The sequence below is a fragment of the Triturus cristatus genome, chromosome 4_2 (assembly GCF_964204655.1).
Source record: "Triturus cristatus chromosome 4_2, aTriCri1.1, whole genome shotgun sequence".
Taxonomy (NCBI): domain Eukaryota; kingdom Metazoa; phylum Chordata; class Amphibia; order Caudata; family Salamandridae; genus Triturus; species Triturus cristatus.
Window position 1 is genome coordinate 179,932,012 of NC_140586.1, and position 24,170 is coordinate 179,956,181.

A 24,170-nucleotide genomic window follows, 5' to 3' on the forward strand; every position below is an offset into this window, starting at 1 on the left:
CAGTAACATCTGAGTGGCACCGCAGTAAGAGCCATACTCAGAGTCAGGCTGAGACACCAAGGCGACTGATTACCGCAATGAGACAAACTGTGTCGTTGAGCCTAAGTGGGTTAATGAAAACAACAGCACCACAAAGGAAAGTAATCCAGCCTACCATTGAGAGCATGCTTAGGTTGGAGAGGCAGTTCCAACGCAACCACCCAACGGCACGGTTTGTGAAGCTGGCTAAAATGTTAGCGCTGGACCTTCTTCCTTTTTCATTTGTGGAAGGGGTGGGTTTCCTTGAATTTGTGTCAGCCATCTGCCCCAAATGGAAGGTTCCCAGCCGGTCCTATTTCGCAAGAAATGCTGTTCCGGCACTACATCATGATGTGCTGGAATTGGTTGGACAAGCTTTGCAGCAGAGTGCTGTTCACAATATCCACCTGACAACAGACATGTGGACCAGTTGCCAAGCCACAGATTACATGTGCATCACTGCACACTGGGTCTCTTTTGTGGGGTTATAGATAAGCTATCTGCACGAGGTGCACTATCTGCGATTTTTAAAGGTACTCGGAAACATGCAACTGTAGCCATGTTCGCAATGGAGAAATCTCATACGGCTGTAAACATTTTGCAAGAGTTTCAAAGCAAGGTTTTTGAATGGCTGTGCCCAAGAGGGCTTAGTATTGGTTTTGTTGCCACAGACAATGGCAGTAATGTACTTAAGGCCATGGATCTTGGTTCCTATTTCAGGGTTCCGTGTTTGGCGCACTGCATAAACATTATTGTTCAAGACTTTCTGAAATAAGAACCCATAGTCAGCAACTTACTGCCCATCTGCCGAAGAATATGCACTCATTTCAGCCATTCTTTTATAGCTCGGAAGCAGCTGAGGATCATCCAACTTGAAAATAGGATGCCAGTCAAGGCACTGATCCAGGAGGTGGCAACACGTTGGAACTCAATGTATTACATGCTTGATCGTCTGTATGAGCAGTACAGGTCACTCCATGAATATGTCTGGAAAAGAGGGGATGCTACTGTTAAAGGCATGAACCTTGAGATGGAGCAATGGAGCCTAATTAAATGCCTGACTGAGATGCTTCGTCCTTTTGAGGTCTTCACATGTGAAGTCAGCAAGGAGGATTGTGCAATGGGCCAAGCTATCCCATTATTGCAAATGCTAGAGCATCAGCTGAAGAAGGTGTCTGAATCATACAAAGGTGTAGAGGACCAAAGGTAAGCCTATGACTTGGTGGACAGCTTAGCCCGTCGCTTAGCTGAAAATACAAGGATAGAAAATAAAATTTTGTTACAACAACATTCAATTTGTGCCACAATTCTGGATCCACGTGCAAAATTTGGACTGAAGACTTTCTTAGCTTTTTCAGAGATTGATGTTTCCCGCTACAAAACTTGTATAGCTGAGGCAGCCAGTAAGTTGGGTAAACAATCGGCTGCTAATTAAACGCCCGCAAGATCAACCCACAAGAAGTACAGCAGCAGGGCATGCAGGATCAAGTGCAACTTCGTCGGCTGAGGGCAGTGCATTTGGATCACAACACTCACCATCACTATCGACAACAGCAACAATAACTGGATCATTAGGCCCAGTAGAATCGTTAGACGATTGGTATGTACAGTTAGGCATTAATAAGCACAGTGCTGATGCACAGAGAAAAAAGCCCGAAAGCTTACCAGCAGCACCCCTGAACATTGAGCGGATGGTCCAGGCCTATCTGGACGACCCAACAGAGGTGTACATTGATCAAAACCCATTGCAGTATTGGTATAGGAAAAGGTCTGAATGGCCACTGCTCACAGGCTGGCAATAAGCTATCTGGCTTGCCCTGTCGCAAGTGTCTCTTCCGAACGTGTTTTCAGTGCTGCTGGCTCCATTGTAACATTGAAAAGGACCAGGCTCTCGCCCAAAAACGTGGAGAGATTAACAATGATCAAAATAAATCAGCACTTCATACCACCGAATTACACATTACATGAAGCAATGGAGGAAGATAAGGACAGCGGCTCATGTGACGGAAGTAGTGTGTCACATGATTACCTACTACTGGCTGAACCTCCAGAGATTGAGCATGAGCTATCCTTCCCTGACAATTAGGCTTGCACTTACTGTCTTCCTCCCTTTTTTCCCCCTTTATTTGTGTGTCTGTCGTTCCGGTTACAAACTTGTGAATCACAACAAATCCATTACCACCGTCTTCTACTCTTCTTATTTAATGTACAAGTTTCAGGTGTCTGCAATTTGACAGTACAGTCCTCCGAATCCAGCTCCTCCGCTCCATCATACTGAATCTCCCGCCCAAATCCATTGCCCCCATGAATGATGATTGGATGATGGGAAATAGAAGAAAAAATTAAAACTTTCCTAGTCCAGCCAAAAGAAGTGGAGTATGAATCAGATGACTACTATAGCTATCCTCCTTTCAGAGCCGAGAGAGACTGCCCATTAACTGAAAATGAGTTGGAACAGGTAATGATTGATGCCATGCATTGGACGCAGAGTCGCAAACTGTGATTTTCTTGTGTTTGTTGTGCATGAAGTTATGTCATTGTGCACTAATCATCTTTCTACAGTACCCACTAAACTTAACTCAAGGTGAATTTTCCCCTTCTTGCAAATAAGAAATTTGTACTTCTCCTGCAGCTTGATACATTGCTTTTAATTCAATACAGGAAGGGGACTCAATCTGCGCACTGAGTATGATTGACAACAGCACCGTGATGGTGAAATAGACGGCCCGTTAACTTAAGATGAGAAGGAACAGGTAATGACAATTAATGGCATGCATTGGACACCTGACTCTGAGCGATTGGTGTTTGTGTTTTCGTTGTTTGTTTGTTGTGCACGAAGTGAAGTCAAAGTGTACTAGTAATCTTACTGTACACACTAAAGAGTGACTCAAGTCAATAATATTTCTACTTTTGTTGTGCAGTAACAATTTTACTTTTACTGCAGGCCGATCTTCACAGTCAGTCAGTACAAGTATCGGAGATGATTGATGGAATAATAACAAGTCAGGAGGACGTTTCATGAGTGGCATAAAACTTAAAAGCCTAAAGGTAAACACAACAACAACAAACACAGCAGACCCAAATGTCTGTGTAGAAGTGGAGTCGAGTGTAGCGGTGGGATGACTGCGGTGCATTGATTTACTAACTTAAACTGTAAAATGCTATGTTTGGAATGGATGATGTGCTTTACCTTCGTCCAACTCTTTAAAAAAAAAAAGTACTCTAAAGACTAAACGTAGGATGTGCTACTGCTACTGCTAAGCAACGTGCCGTCAGGCCTGTCACTGTGGGCCTGCTCTCTCCTGTTATTGTTGAAGGTCAATGTTGGAAACAGACTAGAGTAGAGATGATGCATACATGCCACCTCAGAAAGTGTTCTTGTTGCACAGCACTACACCATAACTTGTGCATTTGTTTCATCTTTGTTTCTCAATATCCCCTTTGTTTTCCATCTACAATTACAGGCCAGCCTTGTCCTATACTTGGGAAAACATTACAATGCGCACTTACCTTACCAATAAATCAAAAAAAAATTCCAGCCGGGCAGTGGCGAGTGGCGACACCCAAGATTGATGGACGAGAGGACCAAGATGAATGCCGAGATGCAAATCCAGTCCACATATTTGACCAGGATAACACAGTAACAGTATCAACTTTCATCTTCTTTTAAATAATTTGAATCATTTTTTTGTCTACACTCTTTACAACAGTGTGTTCTTGTTGTTGTTATTATCATCATTAGGATTGCTCTCTGTTTACGATTCTTCCCTACCAATATTTAAAATTTCTATTTCCTATCTGTAAAAGTATTAAGGCCGGAACAACAGAACAAGAAGTGTATGTAATCCGGGTCTCTCATCATCATGCATCCATTTCCTTTTTCTCCCTTAACATATGGATATGGTTGTCTTAAAAGATTGTTGTTTGCTTGTCCATGCATACTGTTTTTCAATGTCAAACCTTTCCCCAACCCCCTTCCCATCCATTCAACAAACCCTAACCCTCTTCCCCCGGGCTGTGTGACTTATTGTCGAGGTTAAATGTACACCAATACTTAGTCACACGCTTGCTGGGGCGGATGTGGCAAAAGCAACAGTACTTCAATTTCAAGGCAGAGCGATGATCGTCTTCTGCTTGCCCACCCATGAGTAGTATATTTTAGAGGTGATTTTATTTAACAAAGGAACATATACCTCAACATTAATTGCCGGCATTGATTGGATTTGTTTGTTGTCATTCCTCATAGACAGCACTAACTGTTAGGCTGTAGGCCTAGTCAAGTGACTCGACACAACTATAGTTTGTAACTCTGTCTAGTAGGCTATCCCAACCACCATTATGTTTTGTTGTAAAATATTTTAGCATATTATTGTTGCTCAGTAAGGTCTGTACTGTACTTCATTCTACTACTCCTCGAACAGTCTCTCAAAGGCGATTGACTGTCTCATTTTCTTTTTTTGCAAATGCTGCTGCCCTGCCAGTGTCTACTACTACTACTATACTACCACCACCACCCCAATCATGGCATGTTAGAAAAAGGAAACCATCTTCACCATGCAGCCATTGCTGTGCCTAAGTTAAACATCAAGCAAAGGTAAGATAAGTTTGGGGGAGGTAGAATTAATAATGGACATGTTTTCAATGAATTCAATTTCACACACCCCTTTGAGTCCAGATAAAGAATGCATAGACTAGAGGAGAGACTGAAAGTACTAGTAGGACAAGTCAATCAGTGAGAGGTGTCGCACATATCTGTTTGTGTCTTACACAGTCAGCCAATTATTTAAATCAAACACTGGCTATGGGTGGCCCTGCACCAGCAAGGAAACAGTGTGATGTAAAACAGTAACCCCACCTACAAAACATTAACAACATTGCAAGTAACGTAGAAAAATATATTTAATTGACCCTAACGAAAATAAACTAAAAACCCACAAAAGCTGACCCACCCCCCCTCCCTAACCCCAACCAATGTCCGTAGGAAAGTCCAGAAAATACTAGTCCAAAAAGCAAAAACCCAATGCCCAAATCAGTTCCCACCCACCCAAACAAGAATTAAAAAAGGGGCAGAAGACAGGGACTAAGGTGTGGGGCGGGATTGAAGGAGGACACGCATCTGCTCCTCTAGACGGGCGACGCAGCGTCTGAGGGTGTGGCAGTTGCAGCCACAGTGGGGGGGCACCAGAGATAGCATTGCGGTGGCAGCGGGCAGCCGCCAGACTGTGGCGCTATACTGCTGGAGGGCGGTGGCTGGGGCCCGGGGGCACTCGAGGAGGCTTCAAGTGCTGCTGCAGTCTCCTCCTCCTCCTCTGCCTAGACCATCAGCCGCCGATATTCCTTCTGGATTGCCTCCAGCTTCCGGCGCTGTGCCTTGGCGGCCAACTCCTTCCGATTGACTTTAGGAGAAGCTGTGTATCAAAAAGAAAAAAACAAGACAATTGTAAAATGTACTCTTAGAAAAACAGTAAGACAAGTTAATTATTTATACACATAGTGGCATGGTAGAGTAGCACTATAAAGCACAGTACATAACATTTTAAATCTCGCCCGTCCTTCTTGCTTCCCCCCGTCTTTCACTTTTTAGTTGAACAGTGCACCAGGTGCTCTTCTCCATAAAACTTTCAAAGCGGAGTTGAAATCAGAGAGATGAGGCCATTGGTTACTCAATACTCCCGCCCCTATTCCAATTAAAGGGATTCTAGTCTAGTTCACTCTTCAAACGTTCACAACAACTCATACTTACTTATGACATCGGATGGCGGATGGACTTTGTCCGCCCGCCATCCTCACGCTAAAAAGGGGGGTGGTCCCATGGGGACAATTAGGAGGATGCGCCCGGCACAGTGGCGGGCGCATCCTGTTTATTTTGCATTCTGGTGGGCGGTGCCCAAAGCAATGCTAAAAATACATGTTGTGGTTTTCCAAGCACAACATGACAGGCCCCGCGCGGAGCCTGTCACGTTTTGCTTTGAAAGGCAGGGGGGTACCATAGCATAGGTACCCTCCATGGGGGCCCCCAAGCATACTCTGCATGCCTTTCCCTGGCGGCCGGCAATGCCGCCACACTAAGGCATTCCAAAATGCAGATTATATGGCTGGTGGTGTGTTCAGAGAGACACCACCACCATATTGAACACTTTTCCGCCAGGTCGACATGTGGGGGGTCTGACTCTTTTCTACAGGGAGGGCGGGAGGTTTGCACCTGCGGGGTCGGCGGTGACTACTGCCGGCCCGGCGAGGGCAATCTGCCCGCCATCCTAATGGGGCCCTAAGTCTCAACAGTGCAGTACACATACAGTACACCCTTGCAGTGAGTGTACTGTCAACAATAGTTAAGGATTATGAATCTAACTTACCACCGCATGCCACTGGTGCTGGCACTCCCCCTGCGCTCCATTGTCGGTATCTGCAGCAACTGCCGCATCCTGTCCCTCCGTGCCGCCTTCGCTGGCCCCGGCAATGGTGATCGGTAGTGTGCCTAGAAAACATTACACATTTATTAGGCGTCATATACACCTCCCCCTATTGGTCAGTAGCAAGATTGAAAAATGAGTTAATGCTAACATACATCACTAGTACAAATCAGGTAGTAGTAGAGTAGACACTAATAGTCTATATGGTCCCCCCTAGCGTCATTCTAGCCTTTGCTTAGTTAGCCCGAGCCATGCAACCATTTTACCTTTGTGTCTTTTATTTTTGCATATGTGACGTTACCTTGCAGCTTTTTGTATAAGACACCTTTGAGCCCACATGACCTGCCTCACACTGCTACTTTCTACGCGCTGCGTACGAGCGGTCAACAAAAACATTAACAAGCCACTTTTTTATGAAGTACTGGTGTACTGTTAGTCCATGTTGCTTATCCATAAATGCTACACTTTTTGGTACGGCTGAGAAATGCTTGCAAGTTGCAATATACTAACGCGCACCATTTCATTTTTCGCATTACAGACGGAAGATTCTCTTCTACGAACCAGAGCTTTGCAGAGCTTATGAATGATGCAACAACAACCAGTACTAGGTTCTTCAAAGGTGAGGGGTCCCTTCACTCAGAGATCTTCATTTATAAATTTATATAAACTAAATTCCTAGGGGATAGTGGTGCTGCCTTAAATTCCACCACTGTTCAGTTATCATGATTTAATTCCCAACTGTAAGTAAGTCTAACAATGTTTATTGTTTTAATGTTATTGATTTTCCGGTTGGTGCTGCATTATAATAGAACAATGTACAGAGCTTCTCAATTCAAAATAAATATTTTGAACTTACATAGACTTGGGGGTATGTGGTGTGGACTAACTTACACGAGTGAGCAAATTAAAGGAAGGGTGTGCATGTGCATTGCTTCCACGACTGAGAGGTTGGATGTGTTATGTTCTGGGTTGTCTACTTGTTGGGCATCTTGGGGGGAGGGTTCGGAGACCTAATAGTTATGACAAGACAGTACTATAGTCGAGCAGGGGATTGTGGTGGGTTCTGAATTTCTGATTGAGGTGTGTGTGGAAGGTCCAACCTACCATCACCAACATCCTATTTTCTCGTGCAAAGGTCAGGTAGGCCTGGGCGTAGTTTGCGAAGTAGCACTTCGCGAAGCTACGCAAAGTGAAGTTCGCACTACGCGAGCTACGCGTAGCACTTCGCGAACTGCGTAGTACCTTGTTCGCACTGTGCCAGATGTCGTTTTCAATGATTGCACAGTGCGGACAAGCAACCGGCACTGTGCAATCATTGAAAATGGCATCTTGCACAGTGCGAGCTGTAGTTTTCTGCTGCTCGAGTAGATTTTTATTCGAGCTTCAGCTTTCTCAACGCGAACTGGTAGTTTCTCATCGCGAGCGGTCGCGAGCATACGTGACCACTCCAATGAGAAACCTGACCTCCTCACATTGGGAATCTCGCCGGGAGGTTTATTTTCCATGCTCGCGATCGCCAACTTGAAGTTGCTGATCGCGAACAAGGAAAAAGTCTCGCTGGGATGTCATTTTGCTTGCTCGCGGTCGGCAACTTGACGTTGAGGACTGCGAGCAAGCAAAAAATGACCGCAGCACTACGCAACACTACGCTACGCGTGTTCGCACTGTGCTACGTGCAGTTCGTGTAGCGCGAACTTCGCAAACTACGTGAGCGTAGCGTAGTGCTTTGCCCAGGCTTAGTCTGTATGTGCAAGATCCCTACAACAGTAGTAGTATGTCCTATAGGCTATCATATCAAAATAGTAATAAATCTGGTTGGGCATTTGTTGCTGTGAATTGTCAAAGCCTCAAGATTAACAAAGACTCAAGATCAATAAGACTAGAAGTAGTACAAGAGGATGACCCAAAGGACTGGACTCAATGGCTGGAGCTACTGGTGAATCTGAGTTGTATTTACAACCTTTCAAATAAAGAGTGGCACTGGCCAACTGGGCAAGCTTAGCTACTACAGTACAGACAGACTGATAGTAGTAGTAGTACAGAGAGTCATCATAGTAGAGGCAGGGATAACAAGATTTTTGAAACCGTACAGATCGAAGGATAATTGTTGGTAAAAAATAGCATTGGGAAACTGAAACAATAGTTTGTGAAAAATATGGTGCAGTAAAAGTTATGGAATAAGAAATATTATTAAAAACAAGAAGACTTACTGGGGCCAGCAGAGGAGCCCTCGTTGGTGTCCTCCTGGTGGTGGTGTTCTCCCGCCGACTTCCCACTCCCTGTCTGCCTGCCCCTGGGTGATGATGAACAGGAAAGATATAAGAAAGAGACAAACATTGATGGATGGTGTCAAACAAATACAATATTTTTAAAGCACGGTCATAAACACTTATGTAAACAACAATTGCAATAACTAAATTAACCAATCTCATCTGGTCAACAAGTAGTACTTAAATTACTATTTACCAACAGTAATCCGGTCTTCCATTCTGATTCCAGAATACTAAGTTACAACTAAGCCTAAGTACGACGTACCACCCGACCTAGCCCACCTATTCCAGGCGTGCCAATTGTACATTAAGTATGCATTTCCACTTCTTTTAGTCCTCAACAATGGATATGGTCAAATGGAGGACACATGACTACATTTTTTGTATACACCAAATTTTGGGTTGATTGATTAATGCTGATGTTCTGCTAGTGCTAAGCCAATTACCACCACTCATTGAACAAACTAGAAAAGGTTCTAATAAAGACTGGCGTACTAGCAGCACATGACGTAACTTAGGGGGCATCATGCATACCACTAAAAAATTACAAACTCATACAAAGTAATCCAATCCAATCCAATCCAAAACAGTTTTATTCGACATTTGTCATAAAAGCAATAAAAAAATAAACAAGTACAGAATCAACATGTGTACAATTCATAATCACATAAAGACCCCAGAAAACAGCTTACTTAAAATTAGAGTTAAAAAAGCAATCCTTAAAATTTATACATGAGTTAAAAGATACATGTTACAGCCATACTCAGGGTAAATACAAATACACATCCAGGGGCAGCTAGCACATCATTCTCGGATGCTGCGATTTCTTATAATCCACACCCATCCTAGAAATGTTGCCACAGCTACAACAATAACCGGTGTGCTAGTACATAGGATCCTCCTTGCCTCACCACTTTGCCTAATGCCCAATTGTTTGCAAATTGGTCTCAACCACACCCGCCTTGGAGATAGATAAGCGGGACATACAAAAAGCATATGACTTATTGTTTCATCTTGAGACTTACAAAATGGGCATAAATTAGCTTGGCTCTTGGCATTACTAGACCACCGGGCAGTGAAAGAATTCAAGGGCAAAGATCCCACCCGCAACTGAAAATACAACTTTCTGTCTAATACTTTATTAACAAGGTCCCAAAAGGGCTCCAACCTTGGGACAGATTTTATATTCAGAAAGTCATCAGTTATAGAAGGGGTTCTACAATCAGTCACTATCTTTGTATTATTCAACTCCCAGTACTTTTCTTTCAATAGGGTTTTTGTCGGGAAAGGTACATCTGAGGGCTTCACCCATAAATCACTCATACCCAACGCCTCAAGAGATTTTCTAAGTTCCTTAAACCACCCAATATTATGAGATCCAACCATGGACAAAACATCCATGAAACCCGCTGCATACTGGGCTAATGCCGGGGTTGTCCACAGTCTGCGCCAATATAAAATTGGACGTAATCTAGCTATATCTACAATAGAGCTCTTCCCCAGATCATGCCTAAGAGGAACTAAAGGCGTACTCTGGGGAAGTGATGTAATGCCTCGAAAGAACCTGTTCTCTGAGATGGTTAAGGGGGACAAGCTCTCGAAGCCCCACAATTCAACTCCATATAATGATGCGCTAACTGCTTTGGCACTGTAGACCTGGAGCACAGGCTTAATTGGTTTTGTTAATGATTTCTTAAATTCGCCACTTATTACTCCAGTGAGCTGTCTATGTTTTAAAGCTGCCAATTCCTTCTGCAGTGTCCACTTAAGATTATTTTGGATATTAACCCCTAGATAAGTAAAAGCCTGTACTTGTTCTAAGGATTGGTTAAACAATAAAAATGAGTTTTTAAAATGTCTGTCGGGATTAAAAGCCATGAACTTTGTTTTCTTTACATTTATTTCAAGTCCACGTTCCACACAGAAATTCTCAAAGATACCTAATGCCCGCTGTAGACCACTCGGGGACTTGGCAATTAAAAGCATGTCATCCGCGAACATTAGAATCGGAATTTTAACACCCGCAAGAGAAGTACCTAAACCTAAGTATCAATCCGCCCCTATCTCTTAGTGACAGGACAAAGTAAGGACTAGAGTCACTGTAGCATTACGTAACTTAATTTCTCTAAAATAAACTCTTACAGAATCACGCTAAGCGAGCGCAAACGCAAAGTTGCAAACAAGTAAGATTAGTAGTAGCGCAGAGGATCACCTGTGTCATAACAATCACAGAAGACTTTTAAACGTAATTAACCTGGAATGTAAGCAGCAACATTCTAGCTGGTTGGAAGAAAAAAAAGACATTCGCAATATAACACAGAGCAGAAGAACAGACACAAAATAGTAATAATTAAATAGTTACTCACCAAGACCCGGGACCTCCACTCCTAGCAGGTCCAGCAGGTCCTGCTCACGGTCCAGGATGTCGGACCACCGGTGCGTCAACTGCGCCTGGGTGCGCCGGACCCCAGAGCAGCGCAACACTGCCCGGCACACCTTCCCCCACCGCTGTCGACGATCCCGGAGGCCGTACCCGGACCCAGGCCTGCCACCTGCTGCCAGGGTTGAGGGGAGGTGGTGCTGCACAAAGAAAATGAGTGCAGCCAACTCCACCTCCCCAAATAAGGCCCGTGCCTGCACCCCTTGTGGGCGCCGCCTTCCACAAGGAAGGCGGTCGCGGCTCTGGCTGCGACGAGCCCTACCCTTTGACATGGTTCTGGGAAGGGGAGGGAAAGAAAAGGTAAGAAAATTAAAAAAGGAAGTAAAGGAAATAAATAGCAGGCAATAGAAAGAGTGAAAAAGTAGCTAAAAAACAAAAAAATAGTAGACAAAAAACTAAAATATAGAAGCAGGAAAATAGTTAGAGAAATAATAAATAAAAAAGATAAAAAAAAAGTGGCTTCAAACAAAGGATTGAAAAGCTGCAGGGAGGATTCAAAATCAGGCCCCAGAACCATGCAATAGAGTGAAAAACAAGGTAGCCGCGCCCATTGCGACCATGTGCGCAAGTTTGCGCGATATTTTCTCCCCGAGCAAGCAAAAAGCAACGCGATCAAGTAAAAGCGTTCGCGAACAGGAAATATCTACCGCGAACGGGCGCGAGCATGCATTGCATTACCCGGAACAGGAAATAAGCATCGCGGAAGAGCGGAAGAAGTGAAAACAAGATGGCCGCGCCCGTGGGCAACCGCATGGGTAACTTGGCGAGCCGTGATCATGCAAAAAATACCGCGAACAGGCGGGAAAAAAACTTCTGCGTCTTCGCGATATTTCTGGCGTGTGTGCGGAGATTTTCAAAATTTTCGCGATAGTTTGCGAAAGCGAATTTTGCAAATTCTGCCCACCCCTACTCATTTCTAGTCAGGTCTGACCTATGCAAATCCACAGAACAGAGGCAATGGGAGCTAGGAAATAAGATGGAGGATCTACGGAAGCTTGGAGCTAAGGTCCAACTAAAATTCCCCGCAATGTTGCATATTATGTAGGACAATCAAATGCACAATTTCCATTCAGTTGAAGATGTTGAGTCATTAATTGATGTGATTAAGAAGAGGGGAGATATGGCTGAGTGATCAACATAGGATCAATGTGACAGTATGATCTCTTTTCTATTTTGAACAAGTTTGAATTTCCCTAATGGTGCGCCCACTAGGCATTGTTATGCCTAAAAAGATAGGGAGGGTTCCCCAGGGCTGGTCTAGGGGGAAGGGGTGGGATGGTGGAGGAGGGGCACGGGCGGGGAGTAGTGGGTTAAAAAAACTAAAAAAAGTCCTCAGACTCACCTATTTGGGAGAGTTTTAATGAGTTAGCAAGGAAGCAGTAGGTGGGGTCAGAGAGGAAGTATTATGGCCAGAACTGTTAGTGTCAATATACTTACATGGAATGTGAACAGCCTTAGGTCAAAATCCAGACAGAGGGTGGTGCTGAGGTACCTGGAAGATAGCCAGGCACATATTATGATTTTACAGGAGACACACTTGTTAGCAAACAAAAGTAAGGAACTGTTTAGCAGGTGTGGTTGGGTCCAGAATCTCATAGTCCCTGACCCAGCACAATGTTGCAAGGGTATTGCAATTTTAATTAGAAGAGGCAGTGGGATTGAGCTCAAGTCCTCACGCACAGATAGTTCAGGTAGATGGGCCCTAGCTCGTATGAAATGGGCAGATAGTGAGTTCATATGCGCCGGCTTTTATGAACCAATTAAGGATGATCCACAGTATATTATAGAGCTGGAACTAAGATTGGTAGACATTTCTGTTCCTGCGATTGTGGGCAGGGTTTTTAATGTATTGTTGGACCCTGTAATGGACCGATCTACATGGAAGGATAATGCCCCAGTTCCCAGAATGAGGCATGCCTTGAAAAGTTTGATGCAGGATCTTGGTTTAGTAGATTTTTGGAGGCATCTGAAAAGGAAGGCGAGAGGGTATACCTATCACAGTAACAAATATCATCACTTCTCAAGATTAAATTATTTTTTGGCCGATAGAGGCTTTGCATCCAATATCAACAAGATTGAACATCTTCCTACCCACATCTTGGATCATTCAGTGGTTATTATGACATTACAGGCCCCAGGACCGCAGCCCAATAAGAGATGGACAATAAAGTGTGCCCTTCTCCTAGATGAGGGAGTGGTGACTGCCTTGAAAAAAAGGCCGCATCAGAATACTATATGAATAATAAAGATACTGCCTCCCCTGGAATAGTGTGGGATGCCTTTAAGGCATATACAAGGGGGGTCATAAAAAGTCTTGGTTTTGCTAAAAGCAGAAAAGAGAGGGAAGAATTCTTAAATATGGAAAGGGAAGTGGGAAATCTCGAGGAAGCCTTACATTCTATAAGTGCAGGAGAAGAAAGGGAGGGGATGGTAAGAAGGTTAGAAGAGGCCCAACTAAAATATAAGATTAGGATGGAGTTAAAGTGTAAGGCAAGGTGGCAGGCTGTAAACGGGAGGGAATTTGAATGTGGAGATAGAGCAGGGGCTTTGCTGGCCTGGAAGTCCAGGGTTGAAAGAACTTGGAATAAGATCAAGGAGCTGAGGGGGCCGGTAGGGGAGGTGTTTGAAAACTGGGAAGATATGCAGAACCATGTAGTGGCACTCTTCTTGCAGTTATATAGGAAAGACATTACTCCAGACCCTCAACAGCTCAAAAGTTGGCTTAGGACACTGGTACTCCTTGCACTGAATGGTGAAGGGGAAAAAATGATGGACGCACTAATTACTCAGGAAGAGATTAGGGGGGCAATTAAAAGAACTAAGAATGGGCAGGTTGCTGCCTTAGATACTGTTCTCTCTGAAGTGTGTACAATTTTACTAGAGGAAGTCCTCCCTGTTTGTGAAAACCTGTTCAACATGGTATACTCGGGGAGATGCAGGTCCCAGATTAATGGCGAGAAGCCTCCATAGTCCTGATCTTAAAACCAGCCAAGAATCCTGGGAAAGGAGAGTCATACCGACCATTATCCCTGCTAAACGCAGACTATAAAATCTTTGTTATCATTTTAGCGGGCAGGTTGGCTAAATTAGCTCCTCAGCTTATCCATATGGATCAGAAGGGATTTATCCCTGGGAGGCAAATCCATGAATTGACTCAGAAACTAATTGGGAGTATAGATCTAGCTCTATCAAGGTCGGTTTCCTTGGCGGTAGTTACATTCGATGCCGCCGAGGCTTTTGACCGTGTTTGTTGGGAATAACTATGTGAAGTATCGGAGGTTATGGGGTTCGGGCCACGCTTTATAACACTTAAACCCTTATATCACGGTTCAACAGCTAGGAGCCTTCTAAATGGCTCTCTTACTAAGAGTTTCCTGATTCTTAGAGGGACGCGACAGGGGTGCCCCATCTCACCATTATTGTTCAATATGTATATCGAACCATTTGCCCAGGTGCTTCGCCAAGATGATCAGGTAATCGCTTTCAGTGCAGGTACATATAAAAAGAAAATCGCAATGTATGTGAATGATCTTGTAATCTTCACGGCAGATCGCGATTCGTGGGGTGGAATCATTAGCTAAAGAGTTCGGGTGTTATCGGGTTATTTGGTAAATAGCGAAAACACTGGGGTACTGTGTTGGAATATCCCAGATTGGAAGGGAGGTGTTCAGAGAGAGATCAGATACCTTGGAATAGGCATCATCAATTCATTAGAGGGAATCCCTCAGCTTAATTTAGAAAGGGTAGCAAAGGAAATTGACAAAACACTTGCCAGATGGAAGAATTTACCCTTGTCATTATACGGAAGAGTAAATCTAAATAAATGGTACTACAACCCAAGTTGACTTTTCTCTTTAATTGTATCCCTCTCACTTTCCCTAAAGGCATGATTGATAAACTACAGGGTAAATTGGGTAGTTTTGTCTGGGCAGCTAAGGGAGTAAGGCTGTCCTGGAAAGAATTAAGGTGTAAATTGGAAAAAGGTGGGCTGGCACTTACGGATTTAAGAATATACTGCATGGCCTTTCAGTTCAAAAACTGTAGAATCCTTCTAGGTAAACCGGGGGCCCTGGAATGGGGTGGGCTATTGGAGGAAATGATTAATGAGTGGGCCACAAAAGGGTTTCTTTATAAGTTTGGGGCAAGGAATATTTTTTTAAAAGTCAGGCTGAAGACGCTTAAGGCAGCACTTACCAATGGGTAGGGATCAGGAATATACCAGGAGTTGATTACTTCTTGGGTGGTGCACCAATATGGGACTCACCAGGCATGCCAGAGTGCCCTCAAGACCAGTTAAGTATCCCATTAAGGAGGGCGGGAATTGAACTGTGGGTGGATCTGCTGGTGAAGAACGAGGTGGTGCCATGGAAAATCTTGATGGCGAAGACGGGTGATTCCCTCTCAAGATTCAAATACCTGCAGTTGCTATCTTGGGTGGAGGCCAACAGAAGGGAGATTTTTTTTTTAATGTTTTATTTATGATGCTTTATCAGTACATACAAGAAGCAAGATGCCACATCTCAAATCGTAAAATGAACATATGGTGTACAATTTGGTTACAATAAAGCATAATACAAACAGATCTAGTAACAATCATCCTGCCAGTGCATACAAATGTGATATGCCATACTAGGGGCTGTGATATTGACACTTTCAGCATCTCCGGAAGGGAACAATAGTAACATATAGGTAAATATTACATCCACTCAACATTCGTAGTATCTGCCAAATAATGTGACAAGTGGGGTCAATCATGAGGAGCAGTAAGGACTTAGCTCGGCAACAGAAGGGAGATTGGCGGAGTCTGGGAATTTGAAAAAAAATTGCTAAATGAGGCCCCTAGAAGTAAGGAAGACAATGATTGGTACTGGACTCTTGTGCTCTCGGAAGATAAGAAGCTAAAACCACCATGTGAGATCTGGGATGGTGTAATTCAGATGACGGACACGCAGAGAGTCTGTCAACTTTCTTTTAAACTACTCTATAAGGTGGTTAAACCAGCAAATCTGAAGAGAAATCACTTCTTTACAGCTAGTAGGCTCTATTGGACCCCCAAGAAACTGGCAAAATTTACATCAGCCCCAGCTCCAAGATGCCATAGATGTGGTATGCTAAGTGCTGATGACCGACATATGCTTTTTGAATGCCCCCAGCTACAGGAGTATTGGCTTAAGGTCGAGAAAGTAATTAACCAAATCCTTCAGATCAATTTAAAAATGAGTCTAACGCTGATAACAGTAGGGCTGGAAGACCAGCCAACTTCGTCCTTATCGGCAAATAAGCGGGGCTTACTTTTCTATCTGATTCTCCCTGCTAGAAGAGAGATCTGCAAGAGATGGATGGACTCTGCACCACCTCTGAGTTTTGATTGACCTCAGGTGGTTAAACCTATTTGCAAAATAGACATAGAAATTGAGGGTGGACCGTGTAGTAAGATCTGGGATGATTTTTTGAGTTGGAATGGAACAGTAAGAACTTAATCCCAGTCGTCCTATGATTATACATGCATGAGACCAGAAACCAGGAAACTGGTTGGACTGGATCGCAGGACTTTATGTTAAATTGCAAATAGCCTTGGGCTGTCCAGGTCGGGTATCAGGCTTGACTTTGCAAACAATGGTGGTATGAGGACTAAAAAGTTTTTTTTAAAAAAGCTCAAACTGGGGAGCCAGGGTGACTTAGACAATAAGAGTTTGGAGTTGGAGTGCAATAAATTGGCCATGGAGTAAAAGAAGATGCTTTTAGAGCATGAGAGAGTGTTGAGGGAGCTGGAGCTGAAAGCAAAGAGCTTGGAGATCACTCCCTCTGGTGGCAGCACACCATCAGTGCCTGTAGAAGAAAAAGTATATATTCCCAATGATGTAATTAAGGAGTTCATGAAGCATGAGGACATTGGGCAGTGGTTTAAGGCCTATGAGTTAGCGATGAAGTCCCACTGGGTCCCTGAGAAAGATTGGGGAGTGGGGTTGTGGAGCCACTTTATGGGTGAAGGAAGGGACACCTTACTAGCATTGCCCACTGAGGATCAGATGTCCTATGCCTTGAGACCCCCATGGGTGAGTAGCGCGCTTACAGTTTCCTGATTGATTGAAGGAAGCCTTAGTAGCCAGGTATGGGTTGACCCCAGAGCCTTATAGACAGAAATTTAGAAACTGCAAGAAGCTGGAGTCTAGCACCTGGGTGAAATATGTGTCTTTTTTTGGCAGAGCATTGGATGATTGGGTGAAGGGTAGCAAGGTAAATAATCTTCAAGCGTTCTATGATTTGGTGGCATTGGAGCACTTGTCCAGTAGTTGTTTTCCAGAGCTACACCAGTACCTGATTGACCGTAAGCTGACTGACTCCAGGAAGCTTGCTGTGGAGGGGGACCGCTCGGTCAGTACCAGGGTCCACAAGGGTCTTGTGGGAGACTCTGCCAAAGGTGGGCAGGGTCCCCAGCAGAAGAGTGGGGGGACAAGGGTAAACAGAAGGATTTCCAAAAAGGACCCCAAAGTAATCCCCAAGGGAACCAAGGTAAGGGTTCCCAGCCTCCCGCTGAAAAAAGACCATGGGTCCCGCCAGGTAAGCCTGTGCAGAAGGGCCCCAAGACCTGTTTTAGCTATGGTCAGGCGGGCCACTTCCAAGGAAGTCCCAAGTGTCCCAACACATTGATCACTGCACCCACTGGTGCACCACCCCCGGAACTGGCTTGTGTAGCCTTGGTGGAGGAGTAGGGTGCCCAAGGTCGGTGGGGTCCCGCAGAGATGTCCCTGGTCTCTTTAGGAGACAGTGAGAGAGTCCAAGGACTCATCTGCCTAATAACACTAAAAAGTACAGGCAGTGGGTGACCATCAATGGCGATAGAGTGGAGGATCTGAGAGACACCAGAGCCAGTGTGACAGCTGTCAGTTGTCAGCTGGTGTCTTAAAGCAGGTGGTCCCTAACACATTCTACCCGGTAATTGCCGCTGACAACTCACAAGAGCAGCATCACCTACTTGGTGGACTTACAGTCTCCTAGGAGCCCTTTGCCAGTCCTACATGTGAACCGTCTGAAGCCCCACTTGGAGAGGCCCGAAGTTGGCATGCTCCTAGCAACAGATGCTGGGATGGAAGAGGAGACTGAGCCTCTTCCTGACCTCCTGTCTGTGACAGAGCAAGATGGGTCAGTGGACGGTGTGAACCTCTCTGCCTCCCTGACCCCTGAGCAGCAGAGTGACTGTCGCCAACTGCTGGGACTGTTTTCTGACCTGTTCTCCCTGACCCTCGGTATCACTCAGTGGTGCGTCCATGATGTGGACATTGAGGACAGTCCTCCAGTAAAACATAAGATTTACAGAGTGACTGACAGGGTCAGAGCTTGCAATCACGGAGGAGGTCTCCAAGATGTTAGCTCTAGCGGTGATTGAGTCCTCAAACAGCCCTTGAGCCAGCCCAGTGGTCTTGGTCCCAAAGGCTGCCGCACCCGGTGCCACATCAGAACTCCGGCTCTGTGTAAACTACTGAGGATTCAATTGAGTCACCAGGACTGAGGCGCACCCCATCCCCAGAGCGGATGAGCTCATCGATCGGTTGGGGGCTGCTCGGTACCTCAGTACGTTTGACTTAACCTCTGGGTACTGGCAGATCACCTTGACTGATGGGACAAGAGAGAGGTCAGCATTCTCCATACCAGATGGGCACTACCAATTCCGGATGATGCCCTTTGGGGTGAAGAATGCCCCTGCCACCTTTCAGAGGTTGGTCAACCAGGTGTTGGCTGGACTGGAAGATTTCAGTGCCTCCTACCTGGATGACATTGCAGTGTTCAGTGCCACTTGTGAGGAACATCTGCACCACCTCTATGAAGTGTTTAAGGCACTTTGGAAGTCAGGCCTCACGATCAAGGCAAGTGCTAGATCGGGCAGGGTTCTGTGGTGTACTTGGGGCACCAGGTTGGGAGCGGCCTGGTGGCGCCCCTACAGCCCAAGATTGATACCATCGTGGCTTGGGAACCCCCCAAGACCCAGACAGAGGTGAGAGCCTTTTTGGGACTCACAGGGTATTACAGGGTGTTTGTCAAGTGGTGTGGCAGCATTGTTGCATCCTTGACAGAGCTCACTTCCAGGAAGCAGCCCAAGAAAATGAACTGGACTGGTGCCTGCCAGAGAGCTTTTGATGCACTTAAATCTGTCATGTGCACGGCGCCCGTGCTTCAGGCACCCAACTTCTCAAGGGAATTCATTGTGCAGACAGACGCTTCAGAGCATGGTGTGGGGGCTGTGCTCCCACAGTTGATAGAAGAGGGCCTAGGCAAACCCGTAGCCTTCATTAGTAGGCGGTTACTTCCACGGGAACACATTTGAAGTTGAGACCATACTTGTTTGGGACTCACTTCAGGGTTCAGACAGACCACAGACCCATCAGATGGTTGATGCAGATGAGGGGTGAGAAGCCAAAACTGTTGAGGGGGTCCATTTCTTTACAGGGGATGGACTTTACGGTGGAACACCGCGCTGGTACAGAACACGCCAATGCTGATGGTCTGTCCAGATTTTTCCGCCTTAGTTAAGAGAACTCCCAAGTGGGTGGGTAGTTCTCCCCCATTTCAGCTGAAGGGGACACGTGTTAGACTTGGCACCATTGGCATGGGTCTCCCTTCCATTTGTTTGCTGTTGCCTCATATGTTTTTGCTGGCCTAGATGCTTTGGGCACTTTGCCACTGCTGTTCTGTGCCAAAGTGCAAGTGCTCCCTTTGTAAATTGTTATGATGGATTAGCGATTCCATGGTTGGCTGATTTGATTTACTTTTCGGACCCTAGTACAGGGCACCATGTGTGCCCAGGGCCTGTAAATCAAATGCTGCTGGTGGACTTGCAGCACTGATTGTGCCACCCACAGAAGTAGCTTGTAAAATGTGACTCAGGCCTGCCATTACAGAGCCTGTGTGCCGTCTGGGACTGCCATGTTGACTTGGCAAGTGCACACACTTGGCAGTCTCCAAACCTTGCCTTTTCTTCATGTTAGTCAGCCCTAAGGTAGGCCCAAGGTACTCCTGTGGCCAGGGTATATTGTATGTGAAAGGTTGGGCATGCCCTGTTGTGTGTGGCATGTCCTGATAGTGAAATACTGTCAATTTCGTTTTTCACTATTGCAAGGCTATCTGTTCCCATAGGACAGAATGGGTAGTTTGTTTATAACATCTTATCAACATAACTGACCCTGGGAACAAGATAGAAAAGAAAGGTTTAGTATGCCTGAACTCAGAATGTTAAAGTACATATTTTAGCGAGGGTGATTTTTACATTCTGTGTTTGAAAATACCACTTTTAGAAAGCGGGTATTTTCTTGCCTCACCATCCAGTGTGCCTCTGCTAGGTTTGTGTATTGCATGTCTGGCGTTTGGATGACAGGGGGCTGGAGAGGGCTGTGGCTCCAGAAGTCTGACAAGTCAGGGCTGGGCTGAATAGACCTGGGTTGCATTTGGAGTAGGGGGAGGAGATTTCCTTTACACCAAAATGGGCCTGGTCTGCCATCAAAAATGCTGTCTCCACCTCCTGCCAGGAAGCTGCACCAGTGAAGACAGAACTGGTTTTGTCTGGGTACAGACACTCTCTGCCTCCAGAGAACAATGGATTTGTGTGTATAAATAGTCAGACTCAGACCCCAGACTTTTAAATCACTTCTGAGAAATCAAGAGGCAACTTTGCCAAGGAGAAGAGCCGGAGAAGCTGAAGGGGAATGCTGCCCCTGTGATGGTTGCTGTCTGGGGTTGGCCTGCAGTGGCTGCTTGCTGCCAAGGAAAGGAGAAAAAGGACTTTGCTGTTTTGCTTTGTCACCTGCTTGAAGAAAAGATCTCCAAGGGCTTGAAACTGAGCTTGCCTCCTGTTCTGAAGTCTCAGGAACACAAAGACTTGACCCCTTCTGTCTGCCTGCATTTAGAACTGCTGTTTTATCTGCTACAGTAGGGATTTGCAAGAACGACGCCGGCGAGCGACGCTGTAATCTGTACCGAAGCCATGAGCGCTGCTCCGACTTGTGAAGTAGACCCGGCACTGGCCGCCGTGCCACATCAACGCCAGCGAGCGACACCATAACCTGCCCGAAGCCGTGAGCGCTGCTCCAACTTGTGACGTGGGCCCAACACCTGCTGCTGTGCCGCATCGACTCCGAAGCTGACTTCATCATCGCGGAGCCGATCCTCAACGTGGGTGACTCCCTGAATCCATCGACAACGCGCCATCGTAAGGAACAGTGGTTTCGACACCATCGTGACGTCACAACCCCAACACATTAAGGAACAGTCATCTCGACTACCCTGAGCTGCAGTAAGGAACAGAGTCTACACCTCCCATGGGGTTGTACGGAACAGACGCCGCGCAGTGCCAATGAAGCCGCAACTCCCTGACACCGTAAACTGTCTTTGCTTCATCAATTCCAAGGTAATGTTCTTTGTAGGTCTGTTTGACTCCGGGCCCAACGTCGCGCACCTCGCAGTCGGCGCTGTACTTTGTGATTTCTTCTGTCACGATGTAATAACTCAAAGTGGAGTTATTTATTGCTACAAGCTTTATTTGAGTGAATAACCTATTTTTGAAGATAACTTGATAACTGTACTGTGGACGTTTGTCGTTTGGTCTTGTTTTGGTTTAGATAAAGTTTATTTATTTTTCTAAACTGGTATGGTGTGCATTTGTAGTGTTTTCACTGTATTACTGTATGTGTTCACAAATGCTTTAAACACTGCCTCTGAGATAAGCCTGTCTGCTCGTGCCAAGCTACCAAGGGGGTGAGCAGGGATTATTTTAGGAGTATATGCCCCTTCCCCTGACTAGAAGCAAGCGCCCCTATTTGGACAAAGGTACCTACCTCTGCCAACTAGAGACCCCCATTTCTAACACCACCATTTATCTCTAATGTCTGGTAAAGGTACTGTTGCTGCTTCTTCTAGATTGGGACGTTTGTTATCTAAATTGCAAGAGTACACATTTGATGTGAAGTACATTCCAAGTGGTAAGAATTACAGAGCAGATTGCTTATCACATATGCCACTTGAATGACATGGAGAGAAGGATGTGATTTGTGATCAGGAGTGTGTTGTTTTAGTCGTTGATGCTGTAACTCATTTGTTTAGTACTATTACTAAGGATGAGTGGATTCAGCATTCTAATAATGATGCGGTATTAGCTGAAGTTAAGGAATACATTTTAAGTAAATGATCATATGTAAGAAATTTGAACACTCACCTCGAGCCATTTCAGCAGGTTTCTGCTGAGTTATCAGTGGAGAATGGTTTGGTAACCAGACAATGTTTATTCATACCACCCGCAACTTTAAGACTTAGATTATTGTCTAATGAGCATTCTGGACATCCTGGCATGACAGCCACCATAAAGTTGCTCCACAAATATTACTGGCGGCCAGGTATGGACACATCCATGCAGCAGTATGTAAACAAGTGTCCAGAATGCTTAACTTCTGATAAACACTGGAAAGTAAACAAGTGTGAAACTGGAACGAATCCTTTTCCAGAAAAACCATCGAGTAAATTGACTATTGATTTTTCAGGTCCATATCACAAGTTGCCCAGCGATATGAAATTTCGCATTGTCCTTGTAGATAATTATTCTAAGTGGCTAGTTTATGATTTTGTGTCCAGCCCAACAACAGATGTTGCTATTCGATTTCTGGATAAAAAGTGTTTGCTATGGAAGGAAGTCCAAATATTTTGGTCTCTGATAAAGGCACTCATTTTGTTTCAGAGAAAATTAGGGAATTCTTGTGTAGACATAGTATCAAGCATGAAAACACTCCTCTCTATTTTCCAGCTGCCAATGGTTTGGTCGAAAGATGTAACAGACTTTTCAAAGAAAGGATTCAGACCACTTTGGCTGCAAACCTAAATGTGGAGTTATTTAAACACTCCTCATTCAGTTACAGGGTTTTGTCCTTTTGTTTTGTTAAAAGGTAGAGAAGCTAAAACTGTTCTTAATCCTACTTGGAGCAGTAATGTATCTTTTCAAAGGAACATACAAGAACATGGTAGTAGTGATGATTGTGTCAGGAAACCTTTTACAAGCAAGTATATAATTAAGGATGCATCTTCCTCTATGTATATACATTATTTTTCAGTCGGAGAGTGTGTGTTGGTTAAAAAACCAAGGAAGATAAGCAGAGGAGAATCAACATTTTCTGTTCCTGTACAGGTTATCAGAGTAACTCGCTCTGCAGTACTACTCAAGGGTCGTGGATGTTGGAAAACGGTTTCCTTAGTCAAATTCAAACCCTTTCAAAAATAAATTATTGAGGACGCTAGCAATGTACTGATGAATTAGCTTGTAGTTGTGTGACTTTGCAATTTGGGGGTTGTGGCGAGTGCGAGCGTGATACTGGTGTGGTTATTGGTGGAAATGAAGGTGATCACAAGAGAGGGCAAAATTCCAGGATTGTTGGCAATTTTGTTTATAGATCCTTAGTTGGTCCTGAACAAGAAATGTGTCAGGCAGTTCACTTCAAGGTGCTTCTGAAGCAAATGTGGGTGGTCAAGGGGAGTTACCAGAAGCTGTGTTATCTCATGAAGACACTAATGCATGTACGGGAATGACTATGTTGGCTGTTCACAGTTTTGCAAGGAACAGACTTAAGAGAAAATTGTTTTACCTTCGAGATACAAAGAGTTTAAGTTGAACGAAGTTTATTTTGTATTACAATCTTATTTGCTTTTTTTGGTTTAAGTGAAAGGGAGATGTTGCATTGCCATGTAGCTTTAAATGCTCGTGCTGCTTTTTTACAATAGTGTTTAGGTTTAATTAGAGGCAACGTAGAGTTTGGTTGCGATGGTGCAGGTTGTCATCTTGGATGGAGTCTTCCCTGGCTACTGACTGGTTCAGGTGCGGCTGCTCATGGTTTCTGACTCTTCGAGAGCTCTTTACGCTGTACTACAAGAAATCACGGGGCATATCAGCAACAACCAGCGATAATTATCCTAGCGCACTTAGCGCTAGGATAATTATCGCCGGCGAACGTGGATTTTTATCGCTGAGATAGCGTGCTATTAGCAACGCTTATCTCA